Here is a 21,352-nt window from a genome sequence, read left to right as displayed (position 1 = left end):
CCAGTTAGAATGGCAATCAGTAAAAAGTCAAGGAAACAACAGGTGCTGGAGGATATGGAGAAATAGGAACACTTTTACACTGTTGGTGGGATTGTAAACTAGTTCAACCATTATGGAAAACAGTATGGCGATTCCTCAGGATGCAGACTAGATAGCCATATGACCCTGACATCCCATTACTGGGTATATACCCAAAGGATTTCTGATAAGCTGCTGCTCTAAAGACACATGCACATTATGTTTATTCGCGGCACTATTCACAATAATAGCAAAGGCTTGGAATCAGCAAATGTCCATCAGTGACAGACTGGATTAAGAAAATGTGTTTTATATACACCATAGGACCTGGCCATAAGGTTGGTTGTGTGCTTTTCCAGGGACATGGATGCAGCTGGAAATATGTTCTTGGCAAGCTATACCAAAGAATGAAAACCAAACACGCGTATTTCTCCTCACTCATAGGTGGGAACTGAACAATGAGATCACTTGGACTCGGGAAGGAACATCCCACCTGCAGAGGGCCATCATGGGGGAGGGAGGGAGGGAGGGATGCATTGGGAGGCTATACCTGATGTAAATGACGAGTTGATGGGTGCTGACGAGTTGATGGATGCAGCACAGCAACATGGCACAAGTATACATATGTAACAAACCTGTACGTTATGCACATGTACCCTAGAACTTAAAGTATAATAATAATAATAATAAAAGAGACCTAACACTTTCATTTTGCAGAAAGACCCATAAATATTCAGCTGGCCCTGTTTCTAAGCATATAACTAACAGAAATGTGTACACCAAGGGAAATACAGAGGTGTGCCTATACAACAAAACGAGAAAGAACTCATGTTTTTCAACAAAAGACTGAATAAATTGTGGAATATTCGTAACGTGAAATACTATACAGCAATGCAAATTAATGAACTATAGCTGTATGCAACTACATTATTAACCTCACAAGCATAATGTCAAGAAAAAGAAGAATCTACATGTATTTTAGAATCAACTTGCCAATTTCACACAAACATATATGCATACACAATTGTTGAGAGGTAGTTTGCAAGTTGTCATATCACTCATTATGGCTTTGAGAAATGTAGGAGCATACAGATGGAAGTCCTCTTCACCTACATTCCTGAGTGAGGTCCATGTAAAGAGCCCTACCATCACCACCTGCTCCCTGACAAATAATGAACACGTAGCATGAACAAAAAATAAACCTTTAGTCTTCTAAACTACTGATATTTCAAAAACTATTTATTGCTGCAGCATTATCCAGCCAAAGCTGACTAGCATACAAATTCATCTAATGACCAATTAAGACTATCAATCTGTTTAAATCCATCCTAGAAATATCTATATTTTTATCTTGTTCACTTGACACAAGAATAAAGTCCTATTGCATCTAGTATTCATTTGATAGAAAAATTTTCCCTTTTATTTTCCTAAAATAATTTTCATCATGCTTTAAAAAATTCCCTTTAGTTCTAGTATTCCTGACTTTGGTGAACAAGTCTACTCAGACTCTTCATACACTTTACAATTTTAATGACTCTGATCATACCCACCATTTACCTTTCAATTTCTCTATTAAAGTTCCTTAATCTCAGATATACCTTTGCACATAAAATCTCCATGCCTTTGATTATTTTACCAACTTCCCTTTCCTCAAACACTTTAGGTCCAGTGTCTCCAGGGCCACCAAATATAGTTATATGTTTTATATAAAACAACAAAGGCTCCCGGACAAGGAGATGAGTTTTTCTTTATGTACTAGTCATGTTATACATCCTCACATGAAACTATGGCAGGAGGACTGTAAACTATTTTCTTTATACCAATTTACCACCTTCTCTTCTAGCCAAGTAAACTTAGGGGTAGATCTGCCTAAAGAGGGTGTTTTTTTCTTTTTTATTTATTTATTTATTTAATTTTGAGATGGAGTTTCACTCTTGTTGCACAGGCTGGAGTGCAATGGCACAAGCTCAGCTCACCGCAACCTCCAACTCCTGGGTTCAAGTGATCTTCCTGCCCCAGCCTCCCAAGTAGCTGAGATTACAGGCATGCACCACCACGCCAAGCTAATTTTGGATTTTTCATAGAGACAGGGTTCCTCCATGTTGGTCAAGCTGGTCTCAAACTCCCGACCTCAGGTTATCTGCCCACCTTGGCCTCCCAAAGTGCTGGGATTACAGTTGTGAGGCACTGCGCTTGGCCTTTATTTTTTTTTTATTTGTTGAGACACAGTCTCGCCCCTCTTGCCCAGGCTGGAGTACAGTGGCATGATCTTGGCTCACTGCAACCTCCGCCTCCCAGGTTCAAGTGATTCTCCTGCCTCAGCCTCCTGATTAGCTGCAATTACAGGCAAATGCCAGCATGCTCAGCTAATTTTTTTGTATTTTGAGTAGAAATGGGGTTTCACCATGTTGGTCAGGCTGATCTTGAACTCCTCACCTCGTCATCTGCGCACCTTGGCGTTCCAAAGTCCTGGGATTACAGGTATGAGCCACCACGCCTGGCTAAGGTGTTTTTCTAATACATTTTTTTAGACTAAGAAAGTTTCTGAGTTTGCCTATTGCTCAAAGTATTCTGCACCCCAGGTACTAAGACAATAAGGTTTGCTTTGGTTCTGCTTTGTTTTGGCTACCATTCTTACACTTCCTTTGGGGGCCTCAAGAGTTTATTGCCAAGATCAGCTTCCTGAGCCTATTGGCCTAATGCCTTGTGGTTAGAAGTAGAGTTAAAATGCTTTGTCCCTCTGTATATTACATAGCTATCACACACTACTTTCAAAGCCACTTACTTTGATTTAGTTGTATAATAATTTTCTGAACTTGAGCAGGAAGAGTTGGGGGATCACTCAGAACTTCTTAATCTTTAGAGGCTTTCTGCCTTCTCCCGGTTTCCCTCATATATAAAATAAATTTTAAAAATTAGACTGGGGTTTCTTAAAATAAGTAAATTAAAATAGAAGAAACTCTTAATATAATGTATTCGTACATTATTCCCTTTCCTTACTAGTCACTAAAAGTATTTATAACAACTAATTCAATTATTTTTAAATGTCAAGAGTATGAAATCATTATAGTGATATCAAACTTTAAAACAATAATTGTAAAATGATGATAGTGTTGTTATTCACTTATCCTACATTCCAAAATAAGCAGCATACTTAAGGCTTGCTGTTGGAGAGGCTCTTTCAAGTGTTGCAGCATATACATCACCACCAGTTTGTTAGTACAGGAGCATGAAGCAAGACTATGCCAAACACGGTGATTGGACACCAAGATGGCTGAACAGGAACAGCTCCAGCCTCCAGTTCCCAGAGTGAGCAATACAGAAGATGGGTGATTTCTGCATTTCCAACTGAGGTACTAGGTTCATCTCACTGGGGCATGCCAGACAGTTGGTGCAGGACAGTGGGTGCAGCCCAACGAGTGAGAGTAGAAGCAGGGCAAGGCATCGCCTCACTCAGGAAGCACAAGGGGGAAGGGAATTCCTTTCCCTAGCCAAGGGAAACCATAATGCACAACACCTGGAAAATCAGGTCACTCCCACCCTAATACTGCGCTTTACCAGGGGTCTTAGCAAATGGTACACCAGGAGATTATATCCCGCACCAGGCTCAGAGGGTCCCATGCCCACGGAGCTTCCCTCATTGCTAGTACAGAAGTCTGAGATCTAACTGCAAGGTGGCAGCAAGGCTGGGGGAGGAGCATCAGCCATTGCTGAGGCTTAAGTAGGTAAACAAAGCAGCCAGGAAGGTCGCACTGGTTGGAGCCCACCACAGCTCAAGGAGGCCTGCCTGCCTCTGTAGACTCCACCTCTGGGGACAGGGCATAGCTAAACAAAAAGCAACAGAAACCTCTGCAGATGTAAATCTCCCTGTCTGACAGCTTTGAAGAGAGTAGTGATTCTTCCAGCATGGAGGTTGAGATCTCAGAATAGACACACTGCCTGCTCTAGTGGGTCCCTGACCCCCAAGTAGCCTAACTGGGAGACATCTCCCACTAGGGGCAGACTGACACCTCACACCGCACACAGTTGGGTACACCTCTGAGACAAAGCTTCCAGAGGAACAAACACACAGCAATACTTGCTGTTCAGCAATATTCTCTCTTCTACAGCCTCTGCTGCTGATACCCAGGCAAACAGGGTCTGGAGTGGACCTCAAGCAAACTCCAACAGACCTACAGCTGAGGGTCCTGACTGTTAGAAGGAAAACTAACAAACAGAAAGGACACCCACACCAAAACTCCATCTGTACGTCACCATCATCAAAGACCAAAGGTAGATAAAACCACAAAGATGGGGAAAAAGCAGTGCAGAAAAGTTGGAAATTCAAAAAATCAAAGCACCTCTCTCCCTCCAAAGGAACACAGCTCCTCGCCAGCAATGGAACAAAGCTGGAAGGAGAATGACTTTGACGAATTGAGAGAAGAAGACTTCAGTCGATCAAAATTCTCAAAGCTAAAGGAGGAACTACAAACCCAGCGCTAAGAAACTAAAAGCCTTGAAAAAAGATTTGACGAATGGATAACTAGAATAACCAATGCAGAGAAGTCCATAAACTACCTGACAGAGATGAAAACCATGACACAAGAACTATGTGGCAAATGCACAAGCTTCAGTAACTGACCCGATCAACTGCAAGAATGAGTATCAGTGATTGAAGATCAACTGAATGAAACAAAGCAAGAAGAGAAGTGTAGAGAAGAAAAAGTAAAAAGAAATTAACAAAATCTCCAAGAAATATGGGATTATGTGAAAAGATCAAATCTATGTCTGATTGGCATACCAGAAAGTGATGGGGAGAAGGGAACCAAGTTGGAAAACACTGCAGGATATTATCCAGGAGAACTTCCCCAAACTAGCAAGGCAGGCCAACATTCAAATTCAGGAAATACAGAGAATGCCACAAAGATACTCATCAAGAAGACCAACTCCAAGACACATAATTGTCAGATTCATCAAAGTTGAAATGAAGGAAAAAACGTTAAGGGCTGCCAGAGACAAAGGTTGGGTTACCCACAAAGGGAACCCCATCAGAATAACAGCAGATCTCTCAGCAGAAACTCTACAAGCAAGAAGAGAGTGGGTGCCAGTATTCAACATTCTTAAAGAAAAAAATTTTCAACCCAGAATTTCATATCCAGCCAAACTAAGTTTCATAAGTGAAGGGGAAATAAAATCCCTTACAGACAAGCAAATTCTGAGAGATTTTGTCACCACCAGGCCTGCCCTACAAGAGATCCTGAAGGAAGCTCTAAACATGGAAAGGAACAACTAGTACAAGCCATTGTAAACACATGCCAATACGTGAAGACCATCGATGCTAGGAAGAAAGTGCATCAACTAATAAGCAAAATAACCAGCTAACATCATAATGACAGGATCAAGTTCACACATAACAATATTAACCTTAAATGTAAATGAACTAAATGGTCCCATTAAAAGACAGAGACTGGCAAATTGGATAAAGAGTCAAGACCCATCTGTTTGCTGTATTCAGGAGACCCGTCTCACATGCAGAGACACACATAGGCTCAAAATAAAGGGATGGAGGAAGATCTACCAAGCAAATAGAAAACAAAAAAAGGCAGGGGTTGCAATCCTAGACTTTAAACCAACAGAGATCAAAAGAGACAAAGAAGGCCATTACATAATGGTAAAGGGATCAATTCAACAAGAAGAGCCTACTATCCTAAATATATATGCACCCAATACAGGAGCACCCAGATTCATAACGCAAGTCCTGAGAGAATTACAAAGAGACTTAGACTCCAACACAATAATAAAAGGGGAGTTTAACACCCCACTGTCAACTTTAGACAGATCAATGAGACAGAAAGTTAACAAGGATATCCAGGGATTGAACTCAATTCTGCACCAAGCGGACCTAATAGACATCTACAGAACTCTCCACCCCAAATCAACAGAATATACATTCTTCTCAGCACCACATCACACTTATTCCAAAATTGACCACATAGTTGGAAGTGAAACACTCCTCAGCAAATGTACAAGAACAGAAATTATAACAAACTGTCTCTCAGACCACAGTACAATCAAACTAGAACTCAGGACTAAGTATCTCAATCAACACCGCTCAACTACATGGAAATTGAACAACCTGCTCCTGAATGACTACTGGATACATAACGAAATGAAGGCAGAAATAAAGATGTTCTTTGAAACCAATGAGAACAAAGATACAACTTTCCAGATCTCTGGGACACATTTAAAGCAGTGTGTAGAGGGAAATTTATAGCACTAAATGCCCACAAGAGAAAGTAGGAAAGATCTAAAATTGACACTCCAACATCACAATTAAAAGAACTAGAGAAACAAGAGCAAACACATTCAAAAGCTAGCAGAAGGTAAGAAATAACTAAGATCAGAGCAGAACTGAAGGAGATAGAGACACAAAAAACCCTTCAAAAAATCAGTGAACCCAGGAGCTGGTTTTATGAAAAGTTCAACAAAATTCATAGACTGCTAGCAAGACTAATAAAGAAGAAAAGAGAGAAGAATCAAATAGATGCAATAAAAAATGATAAAGGGGATATTACCACTGACCCCACAGAAATACAAACAACCAACAGGGAATACTATAAACACCTCTACGCAAATAAACTAGAAAACCTAGAAGAAATGGATAAATTCCCGGACACATACATTCTCCCAAGACTAAACCAGGAAGAAGTTGAATCCCTGAATAGACCAATAGCAGGCTCTGAAATTGAGGCAATAACTAATAGCCTACCAACCAAAAAAAGTCCAGGACCAGATGGATTCACAGCTGAAGTCTACCAGAAGTACAAGGAAGAGCTGGTACCATTCCTTCTGAAACTATTCCAATCAATAGAAAAAGAGGGAATCCTCCCTAACTCATTTTATGAGGCCAACATCATCCTGATACCAAAGCCTGGCAGAGACACAACAAAGAAAAAGAGAATTTAGACCAATATCCCTGATGAACATCAATGTAAAAATCATCAAGGAAATACTGGCAAACCAAATCCAGCAGCACATCAAAAAGCTTATCCACCATGATCAAGTAGACTTCATCCCTGGGATACAAGGCTAGTTCAACACACGCAAATCAATAAACAAAATCCAGCGTATAAACAGAACCAAAGACAAAAACCATGTGATTATCTCAATAGATGCAGAAAAGGCCTTTGACAAAATTCAATAGCCCTTCATGCTAAAACTCTCAATAAATTTGGTATTGATTGAACGTATCTCAAAATAATAAGAGCTATTTATGACAAACTCACAGTCAATATCATACTGAATGGGCAAAAACTGGAACGCATTCCCCTTAAAAACTGGCACAAGAAAGGGATGCCCTCTCTCACCACTCCTATTCAACATAGTGTTGGAAGTTCTGGCCAGGGCAATCAGGCAAGAGAAAGAAAAAAAGGGGATTCAATTAGGAAAAGAAGAAGTTAAATTGTCCCTGTTTGCAGATGACATTATTGTATATTTAGAAAACCCCATCATCTCAACCCAAAATCTCCTTAAGTTGATAAGCAACTTCAGCAGTCTCAGGATACAAAATCAATGTGCAAAAAATTACAAGCATTCTTATACACTAACAACAGACAAACAGAGAGCCAAATCATGGATGAACTCCCATTCACAATTGCTTCAAAGAGAATAAAATATCTAGGAATCCAACTTACAAGGGATGTGAAGGACCTCTTCAAGGAGAGCTACAAGCCACTGCTCAACAAAATAAAAGAGGACACAAACAAATGCCAGAACATTTCATGCTCTTGGATAGGAAGAATCAATATCATGAAAATGGCCATACTGCCCAAGGTAATTTAGAGATGCAATGCCATCCCCATTAAGCTACCACTGACTTTCTTCACAGAATTGGAAAAAAAAAAAACTACCTTAAAGTTCATATGGAACCAAAAAAGAGCCCACATTGCCAAGACAATCCTAAGACAAAAGAACAAAGCTGGAGGCATCATGCTACTTGACTTCAAACTATACTACAAGGCTACAGTAACCAAAACAGCATGGTACTGGTACCAAAACAGACATATAGACCAATGGAACAGAACAGAGCCCTCAGAAATAATACCACACATCTACAGCCATCTGATCTTTGACAAACCTGACAAAAACAAGAAATGGGGAAAGGATTCCCTATTTAATAAATGGTGCTGGGAAAACTGGCTAGCCATAAGTAGAAAGCTGAAACTGGATCCCTTCCTTACTCCTTATACAAAAATTAATTCAAGATAGATTAGAGACTTAAATGTTAGACCTAAAACCATAAAAACCCTAGAAGAAAACCTAGGCAATACTATTCAGGACATAGGCATGGGCAAGGACTTCATGTCTAAAACACCAAAAGTCAAATGGCAACAAAAGTCAAAATTGAAAAATGGGATCTAATTAAACTAAGGAGCTTCTGGACAGCAAAAGAAACTACCATCAGAGTGAACAGGCAACTTACAGAATGGGAGAACATTTTTGCAATCTACTCATCTGACAAAGGGCTAATATCCAGAACCTACAAAGAACAAATTTAGAAGAAAAAAATAAACAACCCCATCAAATAGTGGGCAAAGGATATGAACAGACACTTCTCAAAAGAAGACATTTATGCAGCGAACAGACACATGAAAAAATGCTCATCATCACTGGCCATCAGAGAAATGCAAATCAAAACCACAATGAGATACCATCTCACACCAGTTAGAATGGCAATCATTAAAAAGTCAGGAAACGACAGGTGCTGGAGAGGATATGGAGAAATAGGAACACTTTTACATTGTTGGTGGGACTGTAAACTAGTTCAGCCATTGTGGAAGACAGTGTGGCTATTCCTCAAGGATCTAGAACTAGAAATACCACTTGACCCAGCCACCCCATTACTGGGTGTATACCCCAAGGATTATAAATCATGCTGCTATAAAGACACATGCACACGTATGTTTCTTGTGGCACTATTCACAACAGCAAAGACTTGGAACCAACCCAAATGTCCATCAATGACAGACTGGATTAAGAAAATGTGGCACATATACACCATGGAATACTATGTAGCCATAAAAAATGATAAGTTTGTGTCCTTTGTAGGGACATGGATGCAGCTGGAAACCATCATTCTCAGCAAACTATCGCAAGAACAGAAAACCAAACACCTCATGTTCTCACTCATAGGTGAGAATTGAACAATGACATCACTTGGACACAGGAGGGGGGAACATCACACACTGGGTCCTGTTGTGGGGTGGGGAGCGGGGGAGGGATAGCATTAGGAGATATACCTAATGTAAATGACGAGTTAATGGGTGCAGCACACCAACATGGCACATGTATACATATGTAAAAAATCTGCACGTTGTGCACATGTACCCTAGAACATCAAGTATAATAAAAAAAAAAAAAAAAGAATAACTGCTACCCCTAATTTCTACAATCTCAGGCACTGAAGCCAGTATTTAACTCAATTCGATACACATTTTTTTATATCCGCTTTGTGCCAGCACTTCAGGGCATTCAAAAATAAATCACACTGAAAAATTAGAGCCTCTCATCCAAGACCTCACAAACCAATGGAATTTTAAAATGTAGACTGATCATTGCTACAAGAGACGAGTTTTTAAAGAGCAATGAAAAAACTTGAGAAGGCTAGAAGGAAAAGTGCCAGTGGGAGGAAGAGACCAGCTCTGAGCCTATCTTTGACAGGAAGGGAAGTGGGCGTAGACACCTGTGAAGGCATAATACAATAAATTGAGCCTGTGACTGAATCAGGTTACACAGTGGTGGAGGGGTGGAGACAGACACATGCTGCAAGATAAAATTAGAAAGGAAGGCTTCTTTCTTACCCTGGAGTTCATAACAATAACATATTAAACAATCTGAATAGATTATAAATCTCTCAATAACCCTGTGAGAAAGATGCTAATATGTTCCCTATTTTATTGACAAATAAACTAAAGAACAAAAATGTTAAGCAACTTTCTCAAAGTCACATAACTGGAATTTTGAGAGACCCAGGATAACAAAATCCAAAACCTAGGCATTTAACCATACAGTATTATACCCATTATTATCCAAGGAGAGATCCAATATAAAGAAAAAAAATTGTTTAATATATTTAGGGATAGTATATATGCAATAAGAAAAAATATTTCAATATCATAATCCCTTGCTTTTCTAGGTTCTCACTTACATTGTCCTCTACACTAGTCAATATATATGAAAGAAAAAGTGGCCTTAAGTATGAAATATAAGCACATGTTAAAAAGCAAACTAATGTTTAGTATGTCTTTTAATTATTATTTATTCATTCAGAGATGGAAACACCTAGTAACAAACAAGGACAGCAGAAAACTAGAGGGAAATGGCTCTACCAGAGCTTCCTGGAAGATATTTTCCAAGACTAGTTTCCCTCATCTTTGTTCCATGTGAGGAGCAGGAAGGCTTTAGGTTTAGTGATTCTGCCACAGATCACCTGCTGCTATCATCTATACTTCCTTGTAGAAATACAGATTCAGAAATACTATGTATTCATTTGTTGTTATTCCTTTTCTATGCCTTTGAACAGAATAAAGTATTGGCTAAGTTACATGAGTATCACAGAGCACACCAGATATTGTTACCTGTGTGTACGGTCTACAGATAGAACAGATCGTAATTTCCAGTGCAGTGATATTTGGATGGGCAGTGCTGTCATATGTCACAGCCTTTCATTTTAACTTAGTCTGTTAATAGCTCCATTGGAAGAGAATACTCTTCCAATTTAGAGAGTAAAAGGTGAGCATTCTCTTATATACTAATGATTTGTCCACAGAAAAGGCTCTGAGTAGATAACTGACCCTGGTTTTTAATTTCTGTCAGCAAGGATTGCAAATAAATTGTCCTGAAATCAAAGCTATTTTTTTTAATGTCCCACACCTGTTCCTTATGTTAAAAATTCCATGAAATGAAAATCAATGCATTTTGTTAAAGTATACATTTTAGAAACAGGTTATCTTGGAATATATGAAAAGAAATTTTGTGTCTCAAAATTAGAGATGCCTAAAGTGGTGGTGGTGGTGGTGGTGTTATTGTTTTGAGACAGTCTCACTCTGTCACTCAGGCTGAAGTGCAATGGCGTGATCTCGGCTCACTGCAACCTCCCCCTGCTTCAGCCTCCCAAGTAGCTGGGATTACAGGAGTACATCACCACACCTGGCTAATTTTTGTATTTTTAGTAGAGACGGGGTTTCACCATGTTGGTCAGGCTAGTCTCGAATTCCTGGCCTCAATCGATCCACCCACCTCAGCCTCCCAAAGTTCTGGGATTACAGGCATGAGCCACCGCACCCAGCTGCCTAAGGTGTTTTATTGTGATATTTTTTTTCAACTGGCTAGGGTATACCTATGGTTTTACTTGCTTTTTAAAATACATACACACACTATATATATATATAAATATATATATGACATACATATTATATATAATTCTTTTTTATAGTCAAATAGTATTCCAGGGTGTAAATCCATCATTGATGGGCTTATAGGTTGGTTCCATGTCTTTACTATTGTGAATGGTGCTGCAATAAACATGGAAGTTCATGTGTCCTTTTGTTAGAATAATTTATTATAGATATAGATAGATATAGATATAAACATATACATCCCACAGCACCCAGTGGTAGGCATTTCTTTCCCCTTATTGATTTGTTTGATCTACCTCTTGTGAGAATCTATCCAGATTGTGAATCGGAAAACATTCTTTAGGTTCAGTGCTATACCTGAGAGAAGGGAATACTACTGCAGCTGAGCTAATCAGAAGCCTCCACAAGTTTATACAGCTTTAGAGAAAAAGTTAAAGAATAAGATTAGCTAAGAAGGCTGTTTACAAATGTTTAAATTCCATTTAAGAGAAACTCTGGGTTTATTTTAATAGAACAATGAATGCCCACTAAAATGTTGCTCTCTGTTTTTGGTTTTTTCTTTGTTTGTTTGTTTATTTGTTTGTTTGTTTTTGAGACAGAGTCTCATTCTGTTGCCCAAGCTGGAGAGCAATGGTGCTATCCCAGCTCACTGCAGTCTCCGCCTCCCAGGGTCAAGCAATTCTCCTGCCTCAGCCTCCCCAGTAGCTGGGACTACAGGCGTGCGCCACCATGCCTGGCTAATTTTTGTATGTCTCTAACTTCTGGCCTCACATGATCCACCCACCTCAGCCTCCTGAAGTGCTAGCATTAAAGGTGTGAAACACTGTGCCTGGCCTACTCTCAGTATTTTAGAAAGCAATTCAAATTAAATTAAATTAAATGTATATTAATGTTAAAAAAGCTCTTTTTAATTTCATTTCCTGCATGAAATATAATTTTTTTAATTTTAGATTTAGGGGTATGTATGCAGATTTCTTACCTGGGTATACTGTATGATGCTGAAGTTTGGGCTTCTAATAATCCCATAATCCATATAGTGAATGTAGTACCCAACAGGTAGTTTTTCAGCCCTTGCCCCACTCCTTACCTCCCCACTTTTGGAGTCCCCAGTGTCTATTGTTCCCATCTTTATGTCAATGTGTACCCAATATTTAGCTCTAACTTATAAATAAGAACATGTGATATTTGGTTTTCTGTTTCTGCAATAATTTGCTTAGGATAATGGCCTCCAGCTGCATCCATGTGGCCACAAAGAACATGATTATAGCTGAATATCAGTATTCCATGTGTGTATATGTACCACATTTCCTTTATCTATTCCATCATTGATGAGCATCTAGCTTGGCTCCATGTCTTTGCTATTGTGAATAGTGCTGCAATAAACATGTGAGTGCAGGTGTCTTTTTGGTAAGACAACTTATTTTCCCTTGGGTATATATGCAATAATGTTATTGCTGGGTTGGATGGTTGTTGTATTTTCAGTTCTTGGAGAAATCTTCACACTGCTTTCCACAAGGGCCGAACTGATTTACATTTTCACCAATAATGTATTAGTTTTCCCTTTTCTCCACAACCTCACCAACGTCTGTTAATATTTGACTTTTTAATAATAGTCATTCTGACTGGTGTTACGTGGTATCTCAGTGTGGTTTTGACTTGTATTTCTTTGATGATTAGGTTTTACTTGCTTTTGAGTTCAGGTTAGAAAAAGGTTATGACTCATAGCAAAGTATTATAGGAAGAGGAAAGGAAAACATAGGGAGATTTGTAGACCATGGTAAGGAATTTTATTTGTTTTGCATTGTGGTGCTGTGGAGTATTTAGCTGACTTTGGAGAGAAAAAAGAAAAAAATAATATCAAACACTGTAAGTATTATAAATATTACAGTATTGCTAGTACCATATAATGTTTACTTCCATAAAGAGTATCAATTTGATAGGTCATTGGATGGGGTCAAAATAAATAAATATATATATAAAAAATAATATCAGTGCATAGCAGTTTGCTCTTAATAATTTCTGTTGTATAAACTGAATGAATGAAAAGATATATTTTTTAAATTCCATAATTAAAAAGTTTAAATGTGGAGGAAGTAGAATTCTCATGTACTGCTGATGGGATTGCAAATTAGTGAAACTACACTGAAAAACAGTTTGGCAGTTCTCAAAAAGTTAAACAGAGTTACCATATAAACCAGCAATTTCACTCCTAGATATATGCCCAAGAAAAATGGAAACAGATGCCCGCACAAAAACCTGTACACAAATGCTCATAGCAGCATTATTCAAAATAGCCAAAATATGGGAATAACCCAAATATCCATCAATCAACTCATGAATGGATAAATAAAATACAATGTATTCATACAACATAATATTGTCCAGTCATAAAAAAGAATTAAGTACTACATGGATGAAGCTTGAAAACATTATTAAGTGAAAGAAGCTAGTCATGAAAGGTCACATAATAATGTAGGATTCCATTTATATAAAATGTTTAAAATAGTCCAAGTGTGGTGGCTCATGCCTGTAATCCCAGCACTTTGGGAGGCCAAGGCAGGTAGATGGCTTGATCTCAGGAGTTAGAGACCAAACTGGGCAACATGGTGAAACCCCATCTCTACTAAAAAATATAAAAATTAGACTGGCAAGGTGGCACACACCTGTAGTCCAGCTACTTGGGAGGCTTAGGTGGTAGGGTTACTTGAGCCTGGGAGGCAGAGGGTGCAGTGAGCCGAGACCACACCATTGAACTCCAGCCTGGCAACAGCATGTGACTCTATCTCAAAAAAAAAAAAAAAAAGTTTAAAATAGGCAAATCCATAGAGACAATGTCAGGACTTAGAAAACAATACCCCCAAAGTACAGTACCTTGGCATGTTGCATCCTTTAAATTGAAGCACTTTGGCAGGACACCAGAAGTAGACTCTTTCTGACCTTCTTCTCCTTCCCTTCTTTCTCCTCCTTTCCTCCTCTAAGGTAGGTCATAGAAACTAGAACTAGAACCCTATCCCCCAAAGCCAGTCACAAAACCTAGAAACATTACTCTAACCTTTCTATGTAAGAGCTGGCCATAAAGACATTCTCTGATCTGCCAATTACTAAAAAAGTCAAGAAACAACAGATGCTGGCAAGGCTGTGGAGAAATAGGAATGCTTTTACACTGTTGATGGGAATGTAAATTAGTTCAACCATTGTGGAAGACAGTGTGGCGATTCCTCAAAGACCTAGAACCAGAAATACCATTTGACCCAGCAATTGCATTACTGGGTACATGCCCAAAGGAATATAAATAATTATATTAGAAAGATACATGCATCCGTATGTTCATTGCAGCACTTTTCACAACAGCAAAGACATGGAATCCACCCAAATGTCCATCAATGATAGACTGGATAAAGAAAATGTGGTACATATACACCATGGAATACTATGCAGCCATAAAAAAGAACAAGATCATGTCCTTTACAGGGACAGGGATGGAGCTGGAAGCCATTATCCTCAGCAAACTAACACAGGCACAGAAAACCAAATACTGCATGTTCTCACTCATAAGTGGGAGCTGAACAATGAGAACACATGGACACAGGGAGGGAAACAATGCGCACTGGGGCATGTTGAAAGGGACAGGGGAAGGAGGAACATCAGGATAAATAGCTAATGCATGTGAGGCTTAATACCTAGGTGATGGGTTGATAGGTGCAGCAAACCACCATGGCACATATTTACCTACGTGACAAACCTGCACGCCCTGCACATGTATCCCGGAACTTAAAATCAAATCACATTTTTTTTAAAAAGACATTCTCAGATCCACCTTGTCTGAAAGTAAAGCATTAAGACCTTCATTCCAGAAGACATCCTGCCCTATACCTGAAAGGAAGGAATGCCACACATGGATCAAGAGGCATCTAAACAGGCAGGCCTTGCTAGGTTTCTCCACTCAGTCTATTACCATTAGATCATTCCCCTTTTTTATCCTATCACATTTCTGAATGCAGTGCCTTAGACTGTTCAGTCATCCTGACACACAAAACAGCTGTCACTCCATTTACTCTAAGTATAAAAATGGACAGCTGTCCCGTGAGACTTTGGATCTATTTCTGAAGTGTCCTGGGCTGCATGAAACTTTGATTAAATGAATTGTTATGCTTTTCTCCCATTAATCTGACGTTGTCTGTTTTATTTCAAACCTAGCCAGGAACTCTAGAAGAGTTGAGGAAACATTTCCTCCCCTATGACAGAAAGTATAATAATATTTTCCAGGTACTAGGGAGAGGAAGAATTAGAGTTACTGCTAATGGGTATGAGCTTTCTTTTTGGGATTATGAAAATATTATGGAGCTAGTTACTGATGATAGCTGCACAACTCTGTGAACATATTAAAAAACCACCAAATTGTACACTTTAAAAGAGTAACTCTGTTATGTGAATTATATCTCAACAACGGTTCAAAAAATCATCATTAGAAAAGAGTTTAACCCATAAATATATATACCTACTGTGTACCCACAAAAATGTTAAATTAAAAAAAATTTTTAAGAGTTTGATGTGTCTGTAGTACAGGGGTTACAAGAGCTAAGGTAAGAAATATAGGTTGAAGCTGATGAAGGAAAATGGAAATGGTTTAGTCAAGGCACCTAAAATAGAACCAGGAGGCCATTTCAGCTGGGGCTTCAGGCACACCTTAAGGAATGAATACTCAATCCTAGAGGTCACAACTTCCAGTTTGCAAGTGCCAAAACATCTGCTGTCTTATCTTCTGCTATTTCCTGCTGAGCTGAGAAGTCCCTGACCATGGGCCCACCTTTCAAACTGCTACAACCCATTCCCTGACTCCAATACTGCTTTAGATACAATCTGCTGATAAAGGGGCAAAGCAGGGTAGGGGGGTGCAGGAAGGGAAATGCTGGGTAGAGAAGGCCGGGGTCCCTGGTGAGGGATCCACCCTTGGGCCTGTGCCCATGGACATAAGTGAGGACAGCCACTCTTCTTTTTGTGCCCGTATGTTGCATTTTCCAAGACGACTCTGGCCCACCACGCCCCCCAATCCTGTTTCCATAAAAACCCCAAGACCCTAGCAGGCGCAGACACACAAGCAGCTGGACATTGAGAGGAGCAGAGGATCAGAAGAGCACACTGACAGACACCAGCAGATGCTCACAGGCCATCAATGGTGGGACCATGTGGAATTTGGTCAGGGGTGGTCAGAGGAGATTCCTGCCGCTGAGGAGCCCAACTCCAGGGAAACACCACCATCCCCTTCCATCCCCCTCTGGCCTCCCCATTCACCTCATTGAGAGCTACCTCCAATCAATAAAACCTTGCAGCCATCCTCCAAGCCCACATGTGATTCAATTTTTCTGGTACAACAGGGCAAAAATTCAGGATACAGAAAGCCCTCTCTCCTTGTGATAAAGCAGAGGCTGTAATTGGGCTGATTAACACAAGCTGCCTACAGACAGCAAAACAGCAAAACTAACACACTGTAACACACACCCACTGGGATTTTGGGAGCTATAAACACTCAATCCTAGACTCTGCTGTGGGGTCAGAGCCCAAAAACTCCCCATGACCTGCCCATCTTCACACTCCCACTAGGAGTTTGAGCAGCCAGGCACCAAAGAAGCGAGCTACATTCCTGTTGCATGCCCTGTGAGGAGGATAAGAAAACTCCTCCCATTGCAATACAAATTATAATAGTTGAAAAACTATCATATATATATATAATTATAATATATACCTATTATATAATTATATACCTATATATTATAATAATATATAATAAATACTAATGGGCCCTATATGGAAGTTGGGTCAATAAATGACTTAGAAAATGTCTCCAAACCCTTTGAGATGTCTTACAAAATTACTACTGATTTGACTTTTGCTGATTGTTTATGGAACAATTCATAGAGCACAAAAAAACACAGATTTGAAGTCATAGAAAATTACTTCTAAGGGTTAAAATTTGATACAGCACCTTCTAATTATTTAAAAAAAAAAAAAAACACTTCAAATTCTGCATCATGAATTCAGTGCCTCTTTACTCCTCTCCCTCCCTTTCTCTTGTAATTATTCCCTATCTCCTAATACTAGGCTTCCTGTTGAATTGCTAACAAAATTGAGGAAATGCCCAAGGAATTTAATTCAAATGCAAATGGAATTATTTGGGTTGCTTCTGTCTCTGCTTTTAAAAAATCATAATATGAAACAGTGTGCTATTGCTGAAAGCCCCACAGACTTCTCAGCTTGACACCTTAAGTAATTTAGAAGACTAAGGGGGAAAAAAATCTGTGACTGGTTTACGGCTAATTTATTTACAACAACTCCAGAACTGAGAAAACCCACCCACATTTGTGTGCCCACAGAGAAAGAGAAATGAATTCTTCACAAAACAGTAGCACTCTTTGCCCTGCTGGTCCTTTGTTCTCATTTATTTTTCTTTTCTTTCCTCCTCATTTTAGGTAACTTCAATGGGAATTTAGTTACAATTCTAAATTTACTTGTGAATTCAACCTAAGTAGAAATTACACCAAAAGAAATGGGGCACCACCTTCATTGTTAAGCAATTTCTTGGAAATATATTATGTTGGAGAACTCCCCCAAAGACCGACAAAAAATGCGTGTACAAACTGACTGGCAAACAAGTACCTATGCATTTGATTAGTCTGGGAATTATGGAAGATCCTTTGATAAAATAGGACAAAATACATTTTGTTTATGAAGTAAATTTAGGAGTAAGGCTTCATCTTTTAAAGTATTAATAAATACCATAACTTCAATATCAGCATTTTTCCCTTTTAAAGTTTGCATAATATGTGACAACATGAACAACAGAAAGAATCCTGACTTGTTGGCTCTGGGTTTTAAAAGTTTTAATATTCTCAAAGGTCTCTTTTAGATCTTAAATTCTGTAATTCTATGATTCTTCATTCTCTGTTCCTATGTCATAGCATAATCATTTGACATGACATTTCATAGGCAAAAATGTCAATGTAAATACTTGCAACACTGAACTAATGTTTCAAAAAGTAAAAGTCAGTCCCCGCCCAAGGGCATTTATTTAAAAACAAATGAAAATAGTCAAATATATCAATCAGATAAGTTATATGTGGTCATATGTGTTTATATATGTGTGGATTTAAATGATTTTGGAAGAATATACATCAAAATGTTACTATTTCTAGGTAATACTGTTGCTAGGTGTAGCTATACAAAATTGATTCTCTTTTTTTCAATTATAATTTATGTTCTGGGATACATGTGTAGAACATGCAGTTTTGTTACATAGGTATATATGTGCCATGGGGGTTTGCTGCACCCATCAACCCGTCATCTACATTAGGCATTTCTCCTAATGCTATCCCACACCTAGGCCCCCAATCCCCCGACAGGCTCTGGTGTGTGATGTTCCCCTCCCTGTGCCCATGTGTTCTCATTGTTCAACTCTGACTTATGAGTGAGAACATGCAGTGTTTGGTTTTCTGTTCCTGTGTTAGTTTGCTAAGAATGATCATTTCTAGCTTCATCCATGTCCCTGCAAAGGATATTAACTCATCCTTTTTTATGGCTGCATAGTATTCCACAGTGTATATGTGCCATATTTTCCTTATCCAGTCTATAATTAATGGACATTTGGGTTGGTTCCAAGTCTTTGCTAGTGTGAACAGTGCCACAATAAACATATGTGTGCATGTGTCTTTATAGTAGAAAGATTTATATACCCATTAATGGGAATGTTGGGTCAAATGGTATTTCTAGTTCTAGATCCTTAAGGAATCGCCACACTGTCTTCCACAATGGTTGAACTAATTTACACTCCCACCAACAATGTAAAAGCATTTCTATTTTTCCACATCCTCACCAGCATCTATTGTTTCCTGACTTTTTTAATGATCACCATTCTAACTGGCATGAGATGGTATCTCATTGTGGTTTTGATTTGCATTTCTCTAATGACGAGTGATCATGAGATTTTTTTCATATGTTTGTTGTCTGCATAAATGTCTTTTTTGGAGAAGTGTCTGTTCATATCCTTCATCCACTTTTTGATGGGGTTGATTTTTGCCTGTAAATTTAAGTTCTTTGTAGATTCTGGATATCAGCCCTTTGTCAGATGGATAGATTGCAAAAATCTTCTCCCATTCTGTATGTTGCCTGTTCAGTCTGATGATAGTTTCTTTTGCTGTACAGAAACTCTTTAGTATAATTAGATCCCATTTGTCAATTGTGGCTTTTGTTGCCACTGCTTTTGGTGTTTCAGTCTTGAAGTCTTTGCCCATGCCTATGTCATGAATGGTATGGCCTAGGTTTTCTTCTAGTGTTTTTATGGTTTTAGGTCTTACATTTAAGTCTTTAATTCATCTTGAGTTAATTTTTGTATAAGGTGTAAGGAAGGGATCCAGTTTCAGCTTTCTGCATATGGCTAGCCAGTTTTCCCAACACCACTTATTAAATAGGGAATCTTTTCTTCATTGCTTGCTTTTGTCAGCTTTGTCAAAAATCAGATAGTTGTAGATGTGTGATGTTATTTCTGAGGCCTCTATTCTGTTTCATTGGTCTATGTATCTGTTTTGGTACCAGTATCATGCTGTTTTGGTTACTGTAGCCTTGTAATAAAGTTTGAAGTACGGTAGCGTGATGCCACCAGCTTTGTTCTTTTTGCTTAGGATTGTCTTGGCTTTGTGGGCTCTTTTTTTCTTCCACATGAAATTTAAAGTAGTTTTTCCAGTTCTGGGGAAAAAGTCAATGGTAGCTTGATAGGGATAGCACTGAATCTATAAATTACTTTGGGCAGTATGGCCATTTTCACAATATTGATTCTTCCAATCCATGAGTATGCAATATTTTTCCATTTGTTTGTGTCCTCTCTTATTTCCTTGAGCAGTGGTTTGTAGTTCTCCTTGAAGAGGTCCTTCACATCCCTTGTAAGTTGGATTCCTAGGTATTTTATTCTCTTTGGGGCAATTGTGAATCGGAGTTCACTCATGATTTGGCTTTCTGTCTGTTATTGGTGTATAGGAATGCTTGTGACTTTTGCACATTGATTTTGTATCCTGAGACTTTGCTGAAGTTGGTTATCAGCTTAAGGAGACTTTGGACTGAGATGATGGGTTTTCTAAATATACAATCATGTCATCTGCAAACAGAGACAATTTGACTTCCTCTTTTCCTAATTGAATTCCCTTTATTTCTTTCTCCTGCCTGATTGCCCTGACCAGAACTTCCAATACTATGTTGAATATGAGTGGTGAGAGAGGGCATCCTTGTGTTCTGCTGGTTTTCAAAGGGAATGCTTCCAGCTTTTGCCCATTCAGTATATTGGCTGTGAGTTTGTCATAAATAGCTGTTATTATTTTGAGATATGTTCCATCGATACCTAGTTTATTGACAGTTTTTAGCATGAAGGGCTACTGAATTTTGTTGAAGGCCTTTTCTGCATCTACTAAGATAATCATGTGATTTTTGCCATTGGTTCTGTTTATGTGATGGATTACGTGTATTGATTTGCATATGTTGAACCAGCCTTGCATCCCCGGGATGAAGCCAACTTGATCATAGTGGATAAGATTTTTGTTGTGCTGCTGGATTCAGTTTGCCAGTATTTTATTGAGGATTTTCGCATCAATGTTCATCAGGGATATTAGCCTGAAGTTTCTATTTTTGTTGTCTCTGCTAAGTTTGGGCATTAGGATGATACTGGCCTCATGAGATGAGTTAGGGAGGATTCCCTCTTTTTCTATTGTTTGGAATAGTTTCAGAAGGAATGGTACCAGCTCCACTTTGTACCTCTGGTAGAATTCAGCTGTGAATCCATATGGTCCTGAACTTTTTTTGGCTGGTAGGCTATTAATTGCTACCTCAATTTCAGAACTTGTATTGGTCTATTCAGGGATTCAACTTCTTCTGGGTTTAGTTTTGGGAGCGTGTATGTG

At 38.8% G+C, this 21,352-nt stretch overlaps 1 protein-coding gene across 7 annotated transcripts in view; it reads right to left on the bottom strand.

The window, feature by feature from the left end:
• The window catches only part of DLG2 (discs large MAGUK scaffold protein 2), a 2,166,350-nt gene that overhangs the window by 2,035,701 nt on the left and 109,297 nt on the right, over window positions 1-21,352 (bottom strand). The gene's annotated exons all lie outside the window — the stretch shown is intronic.

The sequence above is a fragment of the Papio anubis genome, chromosome 12 (genome assembly GCF_008728515.1).
Source record: "Papio anubis isolate 15944 chromosome 12, Panubis1.0, whole genome shotgun sequence".
Lineage (NCBI taxonomy): Eukaryota > Metazoa > Chordata > Mammalia > Primates > Cercopithecidae > Papio > Papio anubis.
The sequence above is the reverse complement of the archived record's forward strand: the minus strand, read 5'-3'. Positions and strand labels throughout refer to the sequence as shown.